The sequence below is a fragment of the Ailuropoda melanoleuca genome, chromosome 2, assembly GCF_002007445.2.
Source record: "Ailuropoda melanoleuca isolate Jingjing chromosome 2, ASM200744v2, whole genome shotgun sequence".
Taxonomy (NCBI): Eukaryota; Metazoa; Chordata; class Mammalia; order Carnivora; family Ursidae; genus Ailuropoda; species Ailuropoda melanoleuca.
This window is the reverse complement of record NC_048219.1, coordinates 177,267,315-177,278,572: the sequence shown is the minus strand read 5'-3', so window position 1 is coordinate 177,278,572 and position 11,258 is coordinate 177,267,315. Positions and strand designations below refer to the sequence as shown.

The 11,258-nt window shown below is 39.8% G+C and overlaps 1 long non-coding RNA gene across 1 annotated transcript; it reads right to left on the bottom strand.

Moving 5' to 3' along the window:
* Positions 1-1,973: 1,973 nt before the first annotated feature.
* On the bottom strand, positions 1,974-5,293 carry LOC117801135. Its single transcript, XR_004623615.1, has 2 exons — positions 5,164-5,293; positions 1,974-2,113 (listed from the first exon to the last, which is right to left on the bottom strand). It is a non-coding gene; the product is annotated as an uncharacterized LOC117801135 (long non-coding RNA).
* Positions 5,294-11,258: the final 5,965 nt, after the last annotated feature.

Below are 11,258 nucleotides of genomic sequence, written 5' to 3'. Positions count from 1 at the left end.
CTTGATTTAGAAGGGCTTTAACCTTGGCCTCATGCTTCCTGTGGGGCCTGTTGCCGATGCTGCGTAAGTGCTAGAACTAGCAAGCAGTGCTCGGAATTTTTCATCTGAGTAAAATTAAAAATGAAACCTTCAAAGTCCTATCGATCCTAGACGTGTTCTATATGCATTAAATTGAACCTAATGGACTGAGAAATGAGCATTTCAGCACGTATAGGTAAGAATTATTTGTATGAGAATAGATGACTCACGTGCCCTTTATCCAGCACTATATGTATTTATTGACATGGCTAGGTAACACCGAAGCATTCTGTTGAACCTCTCTGAGATAACGGAGAATCAGTTTTCATTCAGGCCACTTAGTTTGCGCAACATTAATCCATCATTAGCTCTTGGCTTTGCCTCTCTAAAATGTAAGTGGACAAGATTTAATGAATATTTTGACCATTGGAAACACAGAGTAAGGGTCTTAGCAGGAATACAATACAGAAAAAAATGGGTGACTATACAGATTTCTGAGTTCCTGGTCATTGTCCCCATGTGTCTTCATTTGGCTTGTTTCTGTGTTGTAATGGGTATTTTCCCATCCCTATAGTTTTTCCTTGTGCAGTCTTACCTGCTTTCCTGATTTTAACTACCCTCTGTATCTTAGAACTCTCTGGCCTATGTCCCTTGTCCCTATCTTGAGTTTGGCCTTGAACTTCAAGCTCCTATATCCAAAGGACTGCTGGAAAAAAGCTCATTAGAAATTGTGCCATCACCTGCAGCCCAACATGTCTAAAAGTTTAACTTGTCATACTGCCACACCCCCAAACTATACAGCAGAAGCCTTGTATTTTAGGTGTCGCTTGGGCTCTACTTCTCCCTCCTCTCAGCTCCTATATTCAGTTAAATCCTCATTATTTTATTGCCTAAATTGAGCTCACATAGACCCACTTCTTTTATCCCTAGGAGCAATGCTCTAGTATAGACTCTCACTGTCTCTTGTTTCGAGAGCGCCTGTCACCTAATCCTCCTTACAGTATAGTATCCCTTTCCCCAGATGCATTTTCATGGTGTAGCTGGAACCAGAATCTTCTGGATAACATGCACATTGGTCCACGTAGCTCCCGCTCTTTCGAATCTCTTAGTGGTTTCTTAACATTTACTGACTGATGTTTAACTTAACAGGGCTCACAGATCCTTCCTGGCTTGGCCTGCCCCTGCCTTATTAGCTTTACCTCTCATCCTGAGTGTACCATGGATTTGCCCTCCAGGCTTGCAATGTTGATTCCCACTGCGTGTCTTTATTCATGGCCTTTCCTCAGGAGGCAATGGCCTGCTCTTATCTCCACCTCCAGTCAGCCCTGGTTCCTCTTTCAAGACCGAGCTGCAGCACCCTTTCTCCAGAAAGCCTTCTCTGAAATCCAATTTGAAGTAATTAATCCTCTTTTATGCTCCATCATATCCTCTGCAAACCTCCCTATATTGAAATTTTATCGACAGTTTTGTGCATGTCTCTACTTCACTAGGCCATCAAGTTTTTGATAAAAAGACTGTTTTGTCTTCATCTTAGTGCCTTCAACATGAAGCCCAATGCCTTCCATTTGGTAAATGATTAAAAATGTTTCTTAAATTGTCTTTGAGTTAAATTAATACATTTTACACAGAACTTCCTTTCCTTTGGCTGAGAGCTTTGGAGAATTGGGGAGACTATTGAAAAAGGAAACTTGGAAGAATTCTTAAGATATTCTCTGTGTCACTTACAGGTTGAAAACAGGTTTTAAGAGTTTTTTTTTGTTTTTTGTTTTTTTGTTTTTTCCTTTAAGTCCTAAAGGGTATATACCAAAGTTTGAGCTTAATTTTTTAAGACATTGGCTAAAAGTTTCTGGAAACCCATTGCACTGCCAGGATTATAGGACTATTGCTATCACATGTAATAATCTCTACCATAAATCCATTTTAAATATTAGAAATGTAAATACCATCTGCAGCACTTTTGAAGAAAGCCCAAACACTTTATTAACACGAGAATATTAATGTGGGAATATTAACACATTCTCTTGGTCATCTTAGTAAATTTCCTCACAGTTTAAGGATCTTGACAGTAGAGGAGAAGACAAAGCATCTAATTTCTCTGGAAAATAAAACAAAACAGGAGGTTAACATAAGACACATAAAAATACAACACCTTAACTGTCTCTTCTCTCTCCCAAATATCACCCTTACATGGATCTGCCAGACATGAGCAGAAGGGCATGCATGTTACAGGTCTTTTTAAAGATGCCATTTTGATTGTCTACATCGATCCATTTGATGGGGTGATATGCTTATTTCTAAGTAAATATATTTCTTCTACTGAACTTCCATTTAATTGGTGCATTTTGGTGCCAAAAATTGACCTGCCGGGCCTCTTACCTAATGAACCCATAATGCATATATTTCTGGAAATGAGGAAAACACTTTGCATTTAGAAAAAAAGTGGATTTATAGTGATTTTTTTGTTGTTGTTGTTTAGAGAGACTTACGTATCCTCCCTGTAATAAGAACACCAAAAATGAGGAAACAAATGCAAAGCTTTGGTGGTAAAATTGATTTTGTATCTTGAGTATTCCTGAAATAATTTTGATCTTTTGTTAATCTACTCACTCAAGAAATATTAGATGAACATCTGCTATGCACCAGGCACACTGCTAAGCATCTTGTCAATGTATAGCCTGGTAGAAGGGACAACCAAAGAATAATTTACTTAGAGTCATGGATTTTTCCAAATAGAGAACTCCAGAGGGCTACGGGAGAACATGTTGGGGGACCGAACTCAATCAGGGTATAAAGTTGATGTTCCCTAAGAATGGCATTTAGACTGAGAAGTGAGGGGTGGAAAAGAGAACCAGAGGAAGGAGTGGAGAATGGTGTATGGGTCCAGGTTTCCCAGGCAAAGATTATACAGCACACAGTTCCTGCTAGGATGAGCTGTCTTCCTCAGGAAATGTGTTAATACTCCTAACTCTCCCGTGACCCCCCCCCGGATGTCATAATGCTTTTTCCTTCTCAATTTCAAACCCGACCTTGCTGAGCTCACCTGTCAGGGAGTCTTGCTCCTCTTTCTAGGCTAGTATAAGACTTCACTGAAGAGTGAAGGCAGAAGGTGATAAATGACAAATTCAGCTAGAAGTGATGAAATACTACAGTAAAGGACAAGCCCTCTCCTTCAAAAATAGAAACTTAGTGTCACTGCTGGAGCTCTAACATTTACTTCTGCTTAGAAGCAGCTCCCAATGCAGGGGTCCAGTAAATTCCTAGATTAATGTATATTATTAGATCACTCTAAGAGGAAAAAAAATTACAAGTTTATGTAGATTTTCCATTTCTTCATTGTCTCTGATCTTTGGGTGAGATTTTAGATTTTTAATCTGAATAATTACATTTCTCATAGGAAATAAATTTCTCTTAAGGGTGTAGTTCTAGCAATAAAATCAATTTTTTCATAAAATAAAGAGATGCAACAATGAATCCCACAAACAAAATGTTGAATGAAAGACGCCAAGTTCAAAAGATAGTTTATGATTTGATACACACAGTTTCAAAACAGGCAAAAGTGAATTCTGCTGTTGGGGAATATTTTTGGTGGGGTTATCCTTGATGGTGGTGAAGGGATTTGGACTGGAAAGGGTCACGTGAGGGCTTCTGGAGTGCCAGTGATACACGCTATACGTCCCATGTTATAAGTGTTCTTATGATATGTGTGCTTTTATTAATATACAATGTAAGTCAATAAAAGGTTTTTGATTTTGTTCACTTACAACGAATAAAGGAAGAAAGCATTTGCCCTTGCAAATATGACTCTGGCAATAGCTACAGAACCGTTAAGGAGTGGGCCTTTACAATGATCCTGTTTCTTTGATTCAGCTCAATAGACATAGGTCAGGTATCCCAAGAAAATTACTTTGGACCAGATTATTTAGTTCAACCTCAGGTCTGATTATGCTAAGTATGCAATTCCTCAAACTAACCAAACAGTTTTAAAAATCTGTATCTCATCGTGTGCCGGAGCAGAGGGTTAGAGAACACGCTTCTAGGTTGTATATCATTGCATGCATGATGCATTTCCAATATGCCCTTTTATTTCTCCAGGAGACAGCTGAAGAAAGCTGTATTGTGTTGTATAGCCAGTCTACATACCGTGGATTTATATGTGCTGAAATGTAGATTTTATGGTAAACAAAGAATATTTTTCTGAGTTGACATCATTTCAATGGGGATGTGAGTTTGATGACTAGCCTTCCATTTTCTGTGAGAGCAAATCAATGGGCTGGAATATGTGATTACAGATGTATGTTCTGGTTTTACTTGGGCAAGTGCAAAGAAGGGAAATGTATCATTGCATGCTACATTGGAGTTGTGAAATATCATAATTCTGTGTACCTCTCCTATTTCTTAAGTTACTTTATGCTTTTCAAATGTATCATTTCACAGCTTTGCTGCTGTGACCCTGGTTTCCCTGCTCATTGGAGGATAGCTGAAGGTCATTAAAACAACAACAACAACAACAACAAAACAAACCAAAAAGCCCCAGTCCTAATGTTCTAATGAAGCTATTATNTATGCTTTTCAAATGTATCATTTCACAGCTTTGCTGCTGTGACCCTGGTTTCCCTGCTCATTGGAGGATAGCTGAAGGTCGTTAAAACAACAACAACAACAACAAAACAAACCAAAAAGCCCCAGTCCTAATGTTCTAATGAAGCTATTACGATGCTGACTCTGGAGTCTTGGTAGCCAGTGGCCTGGCTGTTGATGAAAAGCACTCTGCTGGAAGTAAGGGGGTGGGGGATGGAACAGTGCTTGTCTCTGTTGTCACTCATGAGTGGTGCTGGGGCCTCTCTTACTACTATTTATATCCAAAGTATGCCTTATAGAGCTATTCAATAGCTCATGAGTTGGAAGATACAAGTGGGTTTCTAAAGCAAACTCAACCAATTAAAGTTAACATTCCTGAGCACAGAGTACTTGTTAGGCTGAGAAATAGTCAACTGAGTGGTAAGAAACTCCCAGAACATTGCTGGGTTCTTTCGAGAGCTGAAGGTAGCACCAAGCCCAACCTGCAGGATAGGATGGTGTCTTACGTAAACAAGTGAAGTGGCTTGGAGAACATTCTCCTCCAGCTGCATGCAAGTATCATCATACCCGGATGCCCAGGGAAGTCTTCTCTGTTTGTCTTCTAGGAGTGGTGCCCTGCAGGGCCACATCTGATAGTAAACAGAGCAGGTAACTGGAAGATAAGGCCTCTTGAACAGAAATGATTATCTAGTTGCAAAAAAAAGAAAAAAAACCCAAACAAGCAAACAATATGTTCATGTTAATATTTTGCACATTTAATAAGAGATACTGTTTTCTTCTTTATACATATATCTCATTGTCACTGCACTGATCTTAGGCTCCACGACAGCTTATTTTCATTCCCCTCTGCAACTCTCCTTCGCTCATGTTCAGCTTCTCTCTGAAATCAATGGACCACATGAGCCACAAATGATTAGGGATGGAAAATTAAATCTATGAACAAGCAGAACTAATGAAATGCTTCACAGTAAGGCAAAGGTGGGATAAGAATTACTGTAGGCTAAACAAGCCTGCAATTGTTAGGTACAAAAATGGGAGCAGAGTGTACTAGCTTGGAGGAGGTGAGCGTAGCAAGTACGTGATCTCCGTGACCCAGCCATCAGTCCACCCTAATGCCTCTAGCCGTTTACATTTCTATAGATATATAGACCTGCTGCTATTGACATGTAGATACCACTATACACACATATGCACCTTAGACATTTTATACTTGCAATTTACAAATCGTATGCCTTATGTTTATATATCCAGTAACCTCAAATCTTATCTGCAAGGTGATACCTAACACCTTTTCATTATTGGTATATAAGATTGTAACATAGGAAACTTTCTGGCAATTGGTTTCGAGTCTAGTCTTATAGTTTACAGAGCACGTCCATCCTCATGTTGTCATTTCCAAATATTTGGAAAGGGATTCTTGCTCAAAAATACATCTCTTGCATGTTTCTTGGTGCTTTCCCCTGGGGCCACAGCCTTCCATCCACAGTTGAACCTGGCACCGAGTAAGAAAAGTCAGTGAAAGAGGCTGAAGATGCAAACACCATTGAAGGATGGAAGGAGGAGTTTTGATCAACGCAGTGTACTGGGTACCCAAACTGGGATAGAGGAGAAGGAATTCCACTGGCCAGCAAATTGACTCTAGAGAAAGAGGGCTCATGACACTAAGACAAATAAGTGATTCCTTCCCAATATGAAGGTGGCCCGTTGTTGCTTTTTTCATTAGCTCAAAGCCCTTGATTTGGTGCCAGGCACATATTTACCGATTTGGATGGATTTCATGATCAGCAAAATGGGGCAGTTACGTGGTTGGAGCTGTTAGTAGAAACTTCACGTTATGTACTGCCACAGCGTATTGGCTCCTTCCCTCATTCTTCATCTAGTCTATTCCTCTTTTAAAACTCCTGTGACAAGTTCCATCTCCCAGGAAGCCTTCCCACAGGCCCATGATGATACACTGCCTTTTACCAAAATACCCAGGGTACCTATTCATACCTAGAGCACAGCACTTTCCTCTCAGTTACTGGGAAATTGCCTTGCTCTTTGCCTCATCAGACCATAAGCTCCTAAAGCTGGAAAAAAAATGTCTTATTTAGTTTTAACCAGGGTCTAGTTTCCTAATTGAAACATTGCCTATTGAATAAGTGAACAAACTCTTTAATTACTGTGACTGATAAAAGGAAAAGACTGGATTACGGTGATTGGGTTAGCCACAAGACAACATGGAGAAGTCCCAGGAAACTTGATGAAACCGCTTTATTCGCATAATGCACTTTAAAAAGTCAAATCTATTCTGAATTTAAACAGTGCTGTATAGTATTTTTGTCAGAGTTCCTGGTCCATAACATTTATGATCAACTTTCAGCGGAGGAATCTTGGAGCCCAGATGACCTTCCTCATGATAATTGAAAATGCCCTAGAGAGCGGTGCCTTGTGAAATGCGTCCTAAGTCACAAGAAGAGTGGGTGGTTGAGGGCAACTATTACCCAGGAGCTAAATCACCTGCATGTGTGGATACCTTTCCCTTGAGATGGTAGCTACTGGAAGCCAGAGACCAACCTTTCAACAAGATTAAAGAGATGCTATTAATTGCTATCGATCATGGGTCAACAAATTAAATTGCATCTGCAACTGCATCTCTGAAAGGTCTAGATGAGAAATGCAGTTAATGGGTCTGGCTGACCCAATGTTGTGATTAATTAAAAAGGGCATGAAACCAAAAAACAAACAAAGGCAAAGAAAAATGTAATGGGAGCAAGGTGGACATCCTTGGAAATCTCAAATCAAAAGGCTTTCCCGGGACCTAACTTGTCATTTAATTCTCTGTCCTGTGTGTGTGTGCGTGCGTGTGTGTGCGTGTGTGTGTGTGTGTGTGTAAACAAACAGCAGGCCACAGTGGATGGCTAAATTAATCCCTTGTTTTGAATTTCCAGAAGGCTGATGAACACGAATATGAAAATGAAACTGATATTTTTATATTCTGTGGAGAGAGGTGTTAGAAATTTATAAACAATTTGTATCACAATATGAATAAATTGCTTCACTGTGGTAAGAATAATATTTGCCACAAACTGGAGAATAATTCTGTGACTCTGGGCTGTTCTAACCTTTCACTTCCATTTCAAGAACACTAAGACGAGATGTTAAAACTGGTGGAGAATTTTGACTATTCCAATGGCAGTTATTCAGACAGAGATGAAAACAGCACTGGCAAATAAAAAAAAAAGTGGGCTTTCCTGGAGATAAGCGTAGCTGAGGTTGATCCTAAATACCTGATATTTCCAGTACCTTCTGATGCCCAAGTCCGAAAATGAGATTATGTGCTGACACCTCCAAGGAAAGCATGGGTTCCGCGTTTTTGGTGGCGGTGATTTAGCATCAATACCCTTCTGATCACCTGAATTAGAAACATGGACCGTTTTCAGTCTTGAATCCCCACTGGACCCGCCATGAAGTCCTTTTGCCTCAACTGATCTGTTCGACTTTCACCACTACGGAATCAGGTCCTCATTATTCCTTCCTGGACGTTTGTAATTGCCTCTCATTAGTACCCCCCTTTCTCTCCAGACCCTAATCCATCCTTCACGCTGCTGTAAGAATTCTTACTCCAAGACACAAATATGGCTATGTCATCTTCTTTTTTGAAGTAAATGCACAGTATCAATAAAAACCAAATCCAGTTTTCATCGCATGATCTTCCAGGGCCTAACAATTGGTTTTCCTTCCTGGACACATCTCTCACCATATCCCTCTATCTCCAACCTCACAGTCACATTACACCTGACTGCTTGTCACACTCCAAATAGACTATTCATTTTTTCTATGCTACCATTGTCATCCCTTCAACTTGTGCTCAAGTTACAAGACCCATATCCAGGTTGGTTTATTAATGAAATCTCTCTTATGTTACCACCAGTCCTGATAATAACAAACCAAGACAAACTCTTGTTATGTGCCATGCTCTATTCTAAGCTTTTTTATGGGTAGTATTCTGTTCAATTCTTATAATCCCCAGGTTTCTAATTGTATAAACTGAAGAAAAAATCATAAAACTTCTTTGAATCTCAGCGTTCCAGTCTGCAAAATGGGAATACCAGTGTATAATTTCATGGTGGTTATGAGGATGTTTGAATTAATGTAAATCATTGTCTCATGTCAAGTAGCCAACACAAGTGTCTGACACACAGAAAGGGCTCAAGAAAGAGTAGCTAAACTTTCTGTCCAAATTCCTCCCTAAACCCACCCACCTCACACAACTATTCATTGAGAAAGTTTTGTAACTCAATTCTTAAAGTATAGCTCTCCTGAAAGTGCTTCTACTCAAAGCCAGGTTGGTAATGCAAGTACTGGGATTAATTAAGTTGGAGTTTGGGCTTCAAAGAACCATGAGCTCAAGGTTTTCAAAAGTTAGAAAGAAAGCCATCAAATCATTGCCACAACTGACAGTATTTGAAGTATAAGACAAATTTTGAGTCCTTAAAAGAAATTCCTTTAATTTGACTCATTTAACTCTCACCCTGTGAAAGGCATGATGGTACTAGCTGTATCTGTTCACTGAAAGAACAGTGCGCCTTCTGGATGTATGAGTTTGGTCGGGAAGAATCAGGTACTCACACTAGAGAGTAGAGTTTGGGCTCCCTGATAAGAATGTCACTCCCATTCAAGTTACGAATCCCTTACAAATGCGGTAAGAAGGTCTAGGTGAGGTTGCTGGCTCAGAGCATTTGTCTTTCAAAATCATGAAAGTACTTTTCTTTAAAAGAGTAACAGTCTCAACGTGGTAAGCCCTCCAATAACAACAAACCGAGGAGTCTAATCACAGTTCATAGCTTTCTCTGCTCTGTGTCGAAGCACCCGCCCATGAAACTTGAATCAGGAATGAACTGTAAACAACCCTTTGCAAGGGGCACAGGGAGCAGAGAATTAGAATTGGACACACAGGAAATTGAAAAGCAAGAAAAATCTAATCTTGTTTTAAGAAAAGGTTGGTGGAGTGGGGGTACATGTACATAGGTGTGGGGACTCCACGGTGACGTTTTTCTTAGTGCTTGACTTTTTCCTTTCTTCCTTCAACAGTGCAGAAGATGATGGCAATTTATAAAATATTGTCCTGTTTTACTCTGGGTGAGGCAGCATGTTTGTCTCAAGGGGAAGAAAAATATCTTGCTCCCCAAAGAAAGCTTACACACACACATTAGAGGCAGCCATCCTCTGGGCGCTGGTGGTCCACAGCCGTTCTTGCTCGGAGACGCTGTGTCGTGGAGGTCATTTGGTAGAAAGCCTCTTGCCCACTACTCTCCCTGCTCAGCGTCTAGGGGGTAGTTTAACATGAAGCTTGAAAAGAGTAATTTTCCCCAGCGCAAACCCTGTAATGACAAACTCACGACTGTGTCAGAGTTCACAGCTGTCAGTTGGCAGGGTTAAAGCCCCATTTTGAACTTAGGAGGCAAACCAACTAAATGCAAGGTTCTGGATGATTTAGATCATGCAAATATCCCCATCCCTCCTATCTAGGAAATCTAAGAAATTTTAAGATGGATTGAATATAAGATGATGCTAAGGAATTCTTAGTTTTGTTGGACCTAATTTTGTTGAACTAATATAAGATGGTTTGGTAAGAAACTATCCTTTTTTTTTTTTTTTAAAGAGATGCAGGGCTGGAGTGATAAAGATGCTTGATGTTTGCTTTAAAATATTCAAGGGCAGGGCTGCCTGGGCGGCTCCTTTGGTTGTGTCTGACTCTTGATTTCTGCTCAGGTCATGATCTCTGGGTCATGAGATGGACCCCCTGCATGGGGCTCCGTGCTCAGCGTGGAGTCTGCTTGAGATTCTCTCTCTCCCTCTGCCCCTCCCCCTGCTCATACTCTCTCTCACTTTCTCTAAAAATAAATAAAGTCTTCAAAATATTACAGGGAAGAAAAAAAATAGAAGAATTTTGCAAAATCTTGATAACTGTTGGGTCTGGGCAATGGGTAAATGGAGGTTCCTTATACTGTACTCTTTTCTTAATTTTTTATATTTGTATATTTTGTTTTTATATTTGTATATTTGTGTATATTTATAGTACAAAATTCCTGTGTTGCCACTTAGGAACCGATGACATTGGGCTAATCACTTAACCTCTCTGCATTCTGATTTCTTCATCAGCAAAGCAGCCATCAGAACCCTCCATGGCAGGCGTGCTGTGTGGCTTGAACAGGATACTATGGGTTCAGTGCCCAGCACAGGGCCAGCCAACAGAGCGGGCACTCAATAATTATAGATTATCGTTAGTATTGTGTATGATGCAGGGTCAGGAAAATATTTTTCCTATCACTTGCACTCTCATCGCTGGTTTATTTGAACTTCCTGTCTGATCTCCTTATATTATGGAAAATGAACACGTACGCAGGCAAATGCTAGAGCTGACTCTTAGATCTGATTGAATATAGCTCTAATGACACATGTACTCTCAGATGATAAAAGTCACTGAGGATTAGTTATTAAATGATGAGGGTAGAGAGGAGAGAGAATTTTGGAAGGAAAATATACCACAAACAATGTTTGCTGGTTAACACACTTTATATTTAACAAAATAATTTTTTAATAATATAGTCTTTTACACATCAAATATTGTTGCTAGAATCCCCTTTTTACAGTTTAGTGTTTAGTTGTGTTTTTTTTTT